Here is a 14,422-nt window from a genome sequence, read left to right as displayed (position 1 = left end):
TTGAGTATATGTGTGACGGAGGAATGACTTGCAGTACAGACGTTGCAGTGATGTTTACTGTGGCCTTTATTTCCCAAGCTTTCGAATGTGTAACCAGCCTTTTTCAAGGACTTGATGAGAAATAAACATAAAAGCAAAATAGCAACCAATTTGCATGCATTTGAACAGAAATAGAAAATGATAATAATAAGAAGCCAATCAAACGGAATATAGACAGTAACAAGACATTCACACCAATTTGCATACATTTCAACAGAATAAGGCAAAAAACAACATAAGGTAAAAAACAAAAAGCTGCAAGTCATTCCTCCGTCATACACACATAATTATATATATGAAGAGTTTGTTCGCAAAAACCGATAAGTCCATTTATGAAGATTTTGAAGTACGGTCTCTGTCATAAAGTATAAAATAATACCTTTTAAATGATATATTGTTCACTACATATAAAGGTACATTTTTGAAGTTATGGTCAAAAGAAGCAAAAATTTTCTTTTTATTCTCTTTACTTTTCTTGACCTTTAATCGCAAATATCTCCATTTGGCAAATATGGACTTATCGGTTTTTGTAAACAAACTCTTCATATATATATGTGCATAAAAACTCCGTTAGAGGCGTAAATTTGACGAATTTTCGCCCATAGGGCTTTGTCAAGTCAATACATTTGACATTTTATTTTGAAGTAGATATAAATCAAAATAAAAGATGCGTCGTTAGTGGTAGCGCGTCCTCATCCATAACTAGAGAAGCACTCTGAGAGCGCAGACCTCTGCCAAGCATGCAGCTCATTTCCACCACTGATCTTGTTCTTCCATAGAGATATCAGTGATTTCCACTAATGCGTACTTAGGCACCTTGCTTAAAGGGGCATAGTCCCGGCAGTGTAGATGGCGCTGTGTATGATGCTGCCGATCACCATTAGCATTGATACGAAGATTACCGAAGTTGAGCTGTCATCAAGAGTAAAGTGCGTAAGTGTTGCTAAGTAACGTTGCCTTTGCTGTCTTCTTTGCGCATCGCGCAGTCTGTAGTAATGGCAGGGTGCGTGCATATGTGCTTGTTATTATGACATCACAAAAGAAGTTTGCTAAAGCTGTCATCCCCCTCAGCCGAATCATGAGCCGAACTGTGATCGGACCACTGACTAAAGTGAATCGGACTTCTTCGGAGTCGGGAAAGTGGGCCAAAGCGTAAGCGCCAAAGAGAAGTTGATAGCGTAGGTCTCTATAGGAAACTTGCGCCGTGCGCCCGCGTACGCATTTGACTAAAACACCGGGACGCGATTTTTTTTTTTCCGTAACCCTAACGCGTCGAAATTGCCAATTGTGTCACTTGAGCAAAGACTATCAGTGTACAAGTTGGTTTTTGTACGCATGTGCGTGGACTTCACAGTTAGGCGTTGAGTTCGTACTGTTACACAGTATATACAGAGTACGCATATACAGAGTACCATTGGCATGGTCGTCTGCTAACCACAGAATCAGACAATGTGAGAATGGGACGCCGTCCTTCAACCAGAAACATAACAACGGGTTTGTGTGTATGGGTATGTGTATGCGCGTGTGTGAGTGTTTGTTTGTGTGTGTGTGTGTGAGTGTGTGAGTGTGTGTGTGTGTGTGTATGTGTGTTTCCACTTCACATGTCATCGCCATCGCGTTCCACTTTGCCTTAGGTGGTATTTCTGTAGTTTTGTTCGCCGTCTGCTGACACTTTTCCTGTGTCTCGCGAGACTTGCGCCAGTTAGGATGCATGCAAACTCGACGTCGTCATCAATATCTTGCAAAAAGTAAATTGGAAATCTAATTGAAGCTTGGAATAAATCATAATCAAAGTATTATATCTACGTAGCGACACGTAGCGGTAGGTTAGTGAAGCAACCTTCTTTGTCAAATTTGTAATCTGCTATTTACATGTAGATTAACGTCTGTATATATTTTCATTTTACTCATGTTTGTATTCCCATATACACTATAATCTTGTATATCTTTTGTGTCATGTGTAATCTTTGTGTATTGTATTCACTGGTATATTGTTATTTATACTCTTTGTTTGCTACTCTCATACCCTGAGAGGGGGTCGAAAGAGTCAATAAAATTCACAAAATTCACAAATATTTAGGTCTGCAGCGATTGCTATATTGTTAACATTGAACAAGATTCGAAGAGGGCACTTGGTCTTGGGTAACATGGATGAACTCCTGGGTTAATTTGGGTTTATCCTCCAACTTCACAATGATTCAGAAAGGCGTAGTATAGGCTCCTTTTTAGTTCAGGTTCATATATCAACGTATATGGTTACATTCTCATGCAACAACATCCATGATGAAGATGGGGAAGCCGGGAAGAGAAACTGCGGGAGGGGGGGGGGGGGGGGGAGAGAGCTAGTAATCATTGATTTTGATCGATATCGATGAAATCTCTCTATAAATATTTTAATTTAATCACCTTTAAAAAGGTATTTTGGATCGGCATTTAAAAATCAAAAGATGTGCTATTTCCATCAAAATCAATTCATTTTCCCAGTCCATACATGTGCAAAATTGCTCTAGTATCACGGTTTGAATTGCTCTATCAATAATTTTTTGATGTTCACTTTATTATTGCCAACCCTATAGTCCTTCTCATCACTTACCATCGTCACTTCTACCATCACGACCATCATTGCAGGAAACCAAAACCCAAAAAGAAATGTGGATTGAGTGAAAGCAGCAACATAGAACACATCAGTGAAAGTTTAAGGAAAATTGGGCAATCGATGCAAAAGTTATGATTTTTTTAAGTTTGGATGGTGGAACCACTGGATGCATGACATCATGTGTGTGCAACAACATAAAGAAAATATAAAGAAAACAAACATGTTTTCACTTTTCTTGAGTAATGGAAGAGCATTTGATTAACCACTTTCAGAAAGTATAGGGGGAATGATACCCTTAACATAAGTCAGTATCAATTAAGTTGATGGAATGTATAATTTTATTGATTTTTTTTTGTGTGGAATTCTCTTCATATTTTCTTTACATTGTTGCCCATCATGGTCTCTAGTAGTCTCTTTATTCAGTGATTACAACACAAAGAATATAAAAACGAAAAACTTTGCATCGATTGTCCGATTTTTCCTCAAACTTTCACTGATGTATAATGCTAATGTTGCTGCGTTCACTCAATCCATATTGGTCTTTGGGTTTTGGTTTCCTTTAATATCAACCAATCATCACTACCATCATTGCTTTCATTAGATTACCATGCACGACCATAAACATCATTACTATCATTTCACAACTGGATATCATCTTATCACCACGATTATCACTCGTATTACCATCGTATGCATATCACTACAAGCAATATCTTCCACCACTATCAATACTTTTTTTCCATGTCATCAATCCATCAACAACAACTTCACGAAATCTCTTTCAAAGTGCAAGTTCAGCATCATCATCATTATCATCAGTTTAAATAAGCATTGCGACTGGCAATATATTCATACTCGATCCCTCCCTCCAATGCCCACATGGCCTAGCACCCGTAATTGAAATGATGAAGAGAAACGATTGAATATTAAAACACTGATTTGTTTGTTTGTTTGTTTGTAAGAACACTAGCCGCATTCACACGTACAAAATAGCTGGTTACCGAGCGCGCTCCAAAACTCTAGAGTTCTTGTTATATTCGCAACTTTTTATAAACTTCTTGATCGATATATCATAGAAACAAACACCAGGCTTTAACTGGTATCAGATTCCCAAGTGGGTTCATGACTTTAAATGTGTATAAACCATTTGTTGTCGACTGACACCCAAAAAGGGAAGCCATGCGTGATTTGTTGTCTCGAAGTCGCGCAGTATCGTACACATAAAAAGTGATGAGATATTAGAGCTGTGATAGAAGTTTACCAGTATATGAAGTTTATCAATATCAGCATAGCCATATGTTTACTATATGAGAGAGAGAGAGAGAAAAAAAAAAGAAGAATCAAACCCACAGCTCCGATTCTCAAGTAAAACACATTTGTAGAAGAGATTTGAAACGATCGTTTTATAATGTGATATTTGGCACAAAATAATTTCACTTATTTTTAATAATATTAATCGATAACCAAATGAAAATCATTTTGCTCGATATTAGCCAAATTTAAGATCTTTTCATTAAGTTGGAGCAACGAGCATTAGTTCAGAGTCACAGAGGCTACTTTCGAGTTTGTATGAAATACATTCATAGGAAACTGATAGCTATAAGTTTGAACGATGATAGCACCCAAAACATCATGGTTACAGTTCATTATTGAGAAGGTTCGTTATTCAGAAGGTTCTTTATTCCGAAGGTTCGTTCTTCCAAAGATTCGTTATTCCGAAGGTTCGTTATTCCGAAAGTTCGTTATGGACCCTATTTTTCATTGTCGGATTAATGAACCTTGTGAATAACGAACCCTATTTTATTTTCGGATTAGCGAACCTTCGGAATAACGAACCGTATTTCATTTTCGAATAAACGAGCCTTCAGAAAGCGAACCCTATTTTTTCAGATAAACGAACCTTCGGAATAACTAACCTGCGGAATAACGCCACAAATGTTCGGATCAACATACCCTTTTTGATTTTCGGATTAACGAATCTTCGGAATAACGAATATCCGAAACACACAAATTCCCTATACTTAGGGGTTTGTTAACCCTTAATTCAAGAAAGGTTCGTTAATCCGAATATTTGTGACATATTCCGAAGGTTCGTTAGTCCGAAAATAAAATAGGGTTTCTATTCCAAAGGCTCGTTTATTCGAAAATGAAATAGGGTTCGTTATTCCGAAGGTTTGTTAATCCAAAAATCAAACAGGGTTCTGAAATAGGTCATAATACTTTTTTTGTTCAAAAGTTATCTGGATGTCTATAACGTCCAAACGTTTTCCTGTCGGTCCTTAAAAAATTAGAAAGGTTTCTTGTTATTTTAACGATAAAAAAAAAAAAAAAAAAAAAAAAAAAAACGTTTTCATAACGTCCAATTGAAACGTTTTGAATACGTCGAAAACTTTCCAGAAAAATGATGTTCTGAAAATGTTTTGACAAAACGTCCAAATAACGAACTTGGAACGTTTCAAGAACGTTTAGAAACGTCCAAATGTCAGCTAGGACCCAGATTTGTATCATGGTTGTACTTTGAGGTACTCACATGCGCTTTATTAGACCTAGCCCACGATCTAAAAATGACGTCAAAATCACGTCCATTTTCCTTGTTTACATAGTTTTCGTGAAAAAGGCGTCTTTCAGACGTCTTCCTTTTTTCTTTTCCAATATACATAAAAAAGACATGAATTAACGTGGAGATGACGTGCTCATGACGTTATTCTGACATAAATCTTGTCTTTAGAATTGTGATTTACACGTCATTTAGACGAATCTAATGACCACCAATGACATCTTTGGGACAACTTTTATTTGAGCAAAAATACGACATATTGACATCAGTTTGAAAAAATACGACATATTCACGTCAGTTTGAAACGGTTATATGATGTCAAGTATCTGTGTTTATTTTCGTCTATAAGACTTTAAAGTAGTAATCTACACGTCTTTACAACGTCTTCGTATAACCAACCGGGCGTCAGAAAGACGTCACAAATATGGCGTCTTTTAGATATCTTCAAACAACAATACGACTTATTGGCGTCAGTTTGAGACGTCTAAATAGCGTTTGTTCCATTTGAGCAAAAAAAAAAGAAAAATCTTATTTTTGACAGTTGACTGACGTGAAATTGTCGTCGTTCTGACGACAGTATATGTCGCAAACTGATATAACTCTATAAAATTATAATTCGTAGGCCTTATTATATGAAGTCACAAAGACGTCGCAAAACTGACGAAAATTTAACGTCACGTCATTAATATGACGTGGTAAATAAGTTGCAAAACAAAGTAAATTTTATTTCACTAATACATCGTAAATATGAAGTGAATAATACGTCTCAAAACTGACTTGAATTTTACGTCTTAACCCAGCTAACACAAAGACGTTTTCTAAACGTTCTTGAAACATTCCAAGTTCGTTATTTGAACGTTTGGTCAAAAATTTTTCAGAACGTCTTCTGGTGGAAGGTTTTCGACGTATATAAACGTTCCAATTGGACGTTATAAAAACGTTTTTTTTTTTTTTAAACGGTAAGATAACACTAAAAAAACTTTCTAAAGTTTTAAGGACCGACAGAAAAAGGTTTGGACGTTATAGACATTCAGATAACTTTTGAAAACCCTCTAGAACGTTTAAAAACGTTTTAAGAACGTTCAAAAAAAGTCTTATGACCCGTTCCAGAGCCTTGTTTGATTTTGGGATTAACGAATCTCGGAATAGCGAACCCTATTTCATTTTGGAATAAACGACCTTTTGGAATAGCGAACCCTATTTTATTTTCGGACTAACGAACCTTCGGAATAACGTCACAAATGTTCGGATTAACGAACCTTTCTTGAATTTAGGGTTAACAAACCTCTAAGTATATAGGGAATTTGTGTGTTTCGGATATTCGCTATTCCGAAGGTTCGTTAATCCGAAAATCAAATAGGGTATGTTATTCCGAACATTTGTGACGTTATTTCGCAGGTTAGTTATTTCGAAGGTTCGTTTATACGAAAAAATAGGGTTCGCTTTCTGAAGGCTCGTTTATTCGAAAATGAAATAGGGTTCGTTATTCCGAAGGTTCGCTAATCCGAAAATAAATTAGGGTTCGTTATTCCGAAGATTCATTGATCCGACAATGAAATAGGGTCCATAACGAACCTTCGGAATAACGAGCTTTGTTTCATTTTCGGAATAACGAACCTTCGGAATAAAGAACCTTCTGAATAACGAACCTTCTGAATAACGAACTGTAACCATGATATTTTGGGTGCTATCATCGTTCAAACTTATAGTTATCAGTTTCCTATGAATGTATTTCATATTTTCATACAAACTCGAAAGTAGCGTCTGTGACTCGGAACTAATGCTCGTTGCTCCAACTTAATGAAAAGATCTTAAATTTGGCTAATATCGGGCAAAATGATTTTCATTTGGTTATCGATTAATATTATTAAAAATAAGTGAAATTATTTTGTGCCAAATAACACATTATAAAACGATCGTTTCAAATCTCTTCTACAAATGTGTTTTACTTGAGAATCGGAGCTGTGGGTTTGATTCTTTTTTTTTTCTCTCTCTCTTATAATAGTAAACATATGGCTATGCTGATATTGATAAACTTCATATACTGGTAAACTTCTATCACAGCTCTAATATCTCATCACATTTTATGTGTACGATACTGCACGATTTCGAGACAACAAATCACGCATGGCTTCCCTTTTTGGGCCCGTGTCAGTCGACAACAAATGGTTTATACACATCTAAAGTCATGAACCCACCTGGGAATCTGATACCAGTTAAAGCCTGGTGTTTGTTTCTATAATATATCGATCGTGAAGTTAATAAAAAGTTGCGAGTATAACAAGAACTCTCGAGTTTTGGAGCGCGCTCGGTAACCAGCTATTTTGTACGTGTGAATGCGGCTAGTGTTCTTACAAACGAACAAACAAACAAACAAATCAGTGTTTTAATATTCAATCGTTTCTCTTCATCATTTCAATTACGGGTGCTAGGCCATGTGGGCATTGGAGGGGAGGGATCGAGTATGAATATATTGCCAGTCGCAATTCTTATTTAGACTTATGATAATGATGATGATGCTGAAAACTTTGAAAGAGATTTCGTGAAGTTTTTGTTGATGGATTGATGACAAGAAAAAACGTATTGAAAGTGGTGGAAGATATATTGCTTGTGGTGATATGTATACGATGGTAATACGAGTGATAATCGTGGTGATGATGATAAGATGATATCCAGTTGTGAAATGATAGTAATGATGTTTATGGTCGTGCATGGTAATCTAATAAAAGCGATGACGGTAGTGATGATTGGTTGATATTAAAGGAAACCAAAACCCAAAGACCAATATGGATTGAGTGAACGCAGCAACATTAGCATTATACATCAGTGAAAGTTTGAGGAAAAATCGGACAATCGATGCAAAGTTTTTCGTTTTTATATTCTTTGTGTTGTAATCACTGAATAAAGAGACTACTAGAGACCATGATGGGCAACAATGTAAAGAAAATATGAAGAGAATTCCACACACACAAAAAAAATCAATAAAATTATACATTCCATCAACTTAATTGATACTGACTTATGTTAAGGGTATCATTCCCCCTATACTTTCTGAAAGTGGTTAATCAAATGCTCTCCCATTACTCAAGGAAGGTGAAAACATGTTTGTTTTCTTTATATTTTCTTTATGTTGTTGCCCACACGATGTCATGCATCCAGTGGTTCCAACATCCAAACGTTAAAAATTTATAACTTTTGCATCGATTGCCCGATTTTCCTTAAACTTTCACTGATGTGTTCTACTAATGTTGCTGCTTTCACTCAATCCACATTTCTTTTTGGGTTTTGGTTTCCTGCAATGATGATCGTGATGGTAGAGGTGACGATGGTAAGTGATGAGAAGGACTATAGGGTTGGCAATGATAAAGTGAACATCAAAAAATTATTGATAGAGCAATTCAAACCGTGATACTAGAGCAATTTTGCACATATGGACTGGGAAAATGAATTGATTTTGATGGAAATAGCACATCTTTTGATTTTTAAATGCCGATCCAAAATGGCTTTTTAAAGCTGATTAAATTAAGATATTTATAGAGCTAGATTTCATCGATATCGATCAAAATCGATGATTACTAGATCCCCCCCCCCTCCCGCAGTTTCTCTTCCCGGCTTCCCCATCTTCATCATGGATGTTATTGCATGAGAATGTAACCATATACGTTGATATATGAACCTGAACTAAAAAGGAGCCTATACTACGCCTTTCTGAATCATTGTGAAGTTGGAGGACAAACCCAAATTAACCCAGGAGTTCATCCATGTTACCCAAGACCAAGTGCCCTCTTCGAATCTGGTTTTGTGGGGCTTAATAAACATGATCAATGTTAACAATAGCAATCGCTGCAGACCTAAATATTTGTAAATTTTCTGAATTTTATTGACTCTTTCGACCCCCTCTCGGGGTATGAGAGTAGCAAACAAAGAGTATAAATAACAATATACCAGTGAATACAATACACAAAGATTACACATGACACAAAAGATATACAAGATTGTAGTGTATATGGGAATACAAACATGAGTAAAATGAAAATATATACAGACGTTAATCTACATGTAAATAGCAGATTACAAATTTGACAAAGAAGGTTGCTTCACTAACCTACCGCTACGTGTCGCTACGCAGATATAATATTTTGATTATGATTTATTCCAAGCTTCAATTAGATTTCCAATTTACTTTTTGCAAGATATTGATGACGACGTCGAGTTTGCATGCATCCTTACTGGCGCAAGTCTCGCGAGACACAGGAAAAGTGTCAGCAGACGGCGAACAAAACTACAGAAATACCACCTAAGGCAAAGCGGAACGCAATGGCGATGACATGTGAAGTGGAAACACACACACACACACACACACACACACACAAAACAAACACTCACACACGCGCATACGCATACCCATACACACAAACCCGTTGTTATGTTTCTGGTTGAAGGACGGCGTCCCATTCTCACGTTGTAATCTGATTTTGTGGTTAGCAGACGACCATGCCAATGGTACTCTGTATATACTGTGTAACGGTACGAACTCAACGCCTAACTGTGAAGTCCACGCACATGCGTACAAAAACCAACTTGTACACTGATAGTCTTTGCTCAAGTGACACAATTGGCAATTTCGACGCGTTAGGGTTACGGAAAAAAAAAATCGCCACCGGGACCATGCACCTTTAAAGTGTTTATAGTGTGCTGAAAGTCGCCCGATTTCCCAATATAGAAGCCTTTGTTACGTCATAAACCCTCAGCTGCACGGCGCGCCTCGCCCTAGCAAAAACTAGAGCACGCACTTTAGTGCGCGCATTTAAACCTCAAGTACGCGCAGCCTGAACTCCCAAGTTCATTGACCCGGCCTACCTGGCAAAATATCAAAAATCCTTCATAAATTCCCCCAAAATTCTCAGATCACTACCAAAAGTTAATCGTTTGGTACTTGTGTCATTCTCAACCTTTCCTGCAAGTTTCATCCCAATCCGTTAATTACTTTTTGAGTTATTTTACACAAGGACAAACTAACTAGAAAAGCACTCTGAGAGCGCAGACCTCCGCCAAGCATGCAAATCATTTTCACCACTGATCTTGTTCTTCCGTAGAGATATCAGTGATTTCCACCCATACGTACTTATAGCATTGTGTGCTGAAAGTTGCCAGATTTCCCAATATAGAAGCCTTTGTTACGTCATAAACACTCAGCTGCACGGCGCGCCTCACCCCAGCAGAAACTAGAGCACGCACTTTAGTGCGCGCAGGCAAACCTCAAATGCGCGCAGGCAAACCTCAAATACGCGCAGCCTGAACTCCCAAGTTCAAGGGTGGTATTCTGAAATCCTTCCTAGGAAGAAATTTCTTCCTAAGTCAGGATTTTTTCCTAAGTGGTATTCTGAAAATCTTCCTAAGTTTCTTCCTAAGTAGACTTAGGAAGAAACTTAGGAAGGGGGCGGGAATATGCAAATTTCTGACTTAGGAAGAAGTTGGTATTCTAGAATGCACTTAGGAAAGAATTTTAGGAAAATATTTAGGAAAGCTCCACCCCTGTCCTAAGTACGTTGTTAAGAATAGCAAACTGCAAGCATCGTGATAGGCGCGCTTGTCAGTCATTGCGCGCACATGTACTTTGATGCGCGAAATGAGCGTGAGAAAGGGGACATGCCGCGCCCTCGTGTATTTGACCCTACGTCATAGTAATATGCGATTGTCATTGGCAGACATCGGTTAGTTCCTTATGATACGGCATTTCGTATTGGCTTAGGAAAGGACGTGGGCGGGAATAAGGATGGCCTAATTTGCATTAAGAAGTGCCTAGGAAGAATTTCAGAATACCAATTTTGTCTTTCCTAGGCACTTCCTAAGTTTCTGACTTAGGAAGAAACTTAGGAAGAAACTTAGGAAGATTTTCAGAATACCATCCCAAGTTCAAGTTCCAAGTTCTGGTGGGTGAAGACGTATGTGCTTGTTGCTCTTAATTTTTGCTCCCTATAACCGTCTATTCACGTTTTTACTGGAAATTTTCATATCGGCTGAACACTCGCTCACAGGTGGACCTGTCTGTGATAATACTTTTTGACAGCATATCATCATTTTGGATTTTTCGTCGATTTTTCATCGTTCTTCGATATATTTTCATCATATAAACTTCTTCTAGCTTCATCATCAATATCCTAGCAAAGGATCATCTGCGCATCTTATTGTTATCTCAACAGCGCCTGTCTCTTGGCAACTCGCGCTTGCATCATCCCTTACTTCCTCTTCCAAGCGCACCTTTTTATGCGCTTGTCTCCCGGCATCTGTCATAGCACCATTCTCTTCCTTGGATCTGATTAGCTCTGCGCGCACCACTCAACAAGAGAGAGTCTACGCACCTGTCACCAGGGGAATCCTAGCTCTACCATTCACCAAAGCCTTCTCTACGCACAACTACGTAACAATAGTTTCCATTGCGACGTCATGGCAAATGGAAACCGGTTTGACCTACTGGATGACGAGGTCTCCGTGAAGAGGAAGAATTCACCATCCCTGGCTCTTGATGATGCCGTCTCGTACGCCGTGGCTGCTGCTACCGGTATCAAGACGCATTATTCGATGAACGCGGGCAAAGCTCGTCATGATGAGACAGGGAAGACGGCCAGCTCTCGTCAGCATGACATTGAGGAGGATAAGATATCGATAATCGTAGCCAAAGTCCTGGCTGCTATCCAACCAATCATCTTGCAGTCGGTCTCTGCGGCAGTAGCTGCCGCAATGAAGTCCATGATGGACGAGCTCAAGAAGCCGCTAGAGAGTCTACGGCAACTTGAGGTGGAATCCGTTCAGGAAGCACGAGCCTTATCAGAGGTTGACCGCCTCGAACAGTATGGCAGGAGGGACAACATCCGGATCTTTGGGCTGGAGGAGACGCGAGGGGAGGATACAACTAGCAAAGTTGTGGAGCTGGCAGCCGATATGGGAGTATCCATATCAGCAAACGACATCAATGTCAGCCACCGTCTTCCCGTCTCGGGAAGGAAACCGGATGTGCAGAAATCTTCGACGAGGCCTATCATCGTCAAATTTGTCCGTCGGTCCACGAAGCAGGCTCTGATGAAGAAGAAGAAGGAGCTGCGGAAGAAAGAGACCAGGAAGAACGTCTACGTTGAGGAGGACCTCACACCCCTTCGAAACAGGATCGTTCGCGCCCTTCGGGAGGACAAGTCCATCAAAACCGTCTGGACCATCGATGGGAGAATTTTCGCCATCAAGAATGCGAACGGAAAGGAGGAGAAGCTATCCATCGACTCCACGAAAGACCTGCGGAAAGTGAGCTGAACAGTGGAGAAGATCAAGGACATCACTCGCCACTAGGAATGCGATGGCAACAAAGAAGAAGTGGACTTCTTATCGATAAGTAACTTAACTGATTCATCATTTCCATCTAATATTCAAATACTAGGTCTAAATGTGTGTGGCTTGCATTCTAAACTTGAATTGGGTATATTGTCAGAAATTATCCGGGATGTTGATATTGCCTGCTTATGCGAAACAAAAACAGATACTGTAGATGAAGAACTTATTCCAACAGGTTTTAAAGTCTTTTGTAAGGAAAATAATGACGGTTCATTTCGTTATGGTGGAGTTCACGGTCTGTGTATTATAGCGAAGTCGAATTTTAATATACAAGTTCTAGGTGATATAATCTCTAAATATGTCCTGTGGACCAAAGTGGATTTTAAACCTGATTGTAATTTTGTTCTTGGTGCTGTTTATATACCACATGAACATTCCAAATATTATGAACCTGACATATTTGAAGATATAGCCTGTGGAATCATAAATATTAAAGACCTAATAAAATGCTTGCAAAATGTTTTAATATGCAAAAGAAATGTAAAATATATGTCATGATTATCAATGTAAATATGTTGTCAGTGTCGTTCCGGTTTTTATCGCTTCTAGAAACTCCCCCAAATATCACATTTTTGGAGGACCCCGTTGCAGCTTTTGCGAAAAAGATAGTCACGTGACCGACACCCCTGAACCGATTGATGACGTATAAGCACGGAGTTGTGCTCAGTTAGCAGACGCCGCTCAGCACAAGCACTCAGATTACTAGCTTGGTACACGCGCGTACACGATAGCTAGCCCGGCCAGGCCCGGGCCCGGCGGGATGTGCGCTCCCGGTCGACCCACTGACTGTCGACATGTACGCATTACCACGTACATTATCACTAAGTTACTGTAGCTTGCACAGATACCTGGTACCTCGAGCATAATGTCTTCCCCTATATGGGTAAACTTCGACATTGATGATGATGATGAAGACTGCAGCTCTGACGATAGCGGAGAAGAAGAGGAAGCACATGAAGTTGAAGGGGAAGATGGGGAGGGAGAGGCAGCCGATGAACCAGAACGTTATCGTGGGGCTGCACCTTACCGATATGAACCAGCTGCATCTCCCCCGCTGCCAGTGCAAGAGCGTATGAACATGGCACCAAGCCCGAGAATAGACCTCACGGAAACGATCGCCTGGGAAATACAGAGTGGTATGTCTGGTATGCCCCCATATAGTTTAACGTTAGAAAGGATATACAACCTGTATTCTACATGATTGACATTGTAAGTTGTAACTGTTTGTCTAGTAAGTAGAACAGGCCCAGCTCGCTCACAAAGTGAGCGGCTACTCCGGCCGTAGCAAGCAAGCGGGAGCGTCCCGGCCGTGGCCTGGCAAGTCGGCCGGCGCTTACAAGTTAAACTGCCAGTAGTAGTCTAGTAGTAGATCTAGTAGCAGTCTACTAGTAGTTATAGTAGTCTACTAGTACTACTACTAGTAGTAGTATACTATTACCACTACGGCACTAGGTCTAGTAGACTAGTAAGTAGTAATAGCAGAATCTTTGGTAGTACTCTAGTACAGAGGCTACACTCTAACGCCTAACGGTTAGGGGGATATGTTGTTACAGAGTGGGTCGTGGCTCAAAAAAAAAAAAAAAGGCCTAACCAGTTTCCCATAGTCAGTTTCTGCAACATTTGTTATCAATAATTTAGATGCGCCATTTTCTAAGAAAAACGATACCAAGAATTTAAAATCGTCAATTTTGGTCGAGTAGTTTTTGTTTTATGCTAAAAATCATACTGTGGAAGGAAGCCCAAACGCCGTGCTTATCTACCGATGAATGCCACGGTGGGGCAGGATTCACGAGTAGGTCTAGGCCTATAAAGCAGGCGAGTCGCCGTAGTATTAGTACAGACACGCA

This window comes from Diadema antillarum, unplaced genomic scaffold, assembly GCF_040938485.1.
Source record: "Diadema antillarum isolate AM-2024a unplaced genomic scaffold, OU_Dant_1.0 seq00000563_RagTag, whole genome shotgun sequence".
In the NCBI taxonomy this organism is placed as follows: Eukaryota; Metazoa; Echinodermata; class Echinoidea; order Diadematoida; family Diadematidae; genus Diadema; species Diadema antillarum.
The sequence above is the reverse complement of the archived record's forward strand: the minus strand, read 5'-3'. Positions refer to the sequence as shown.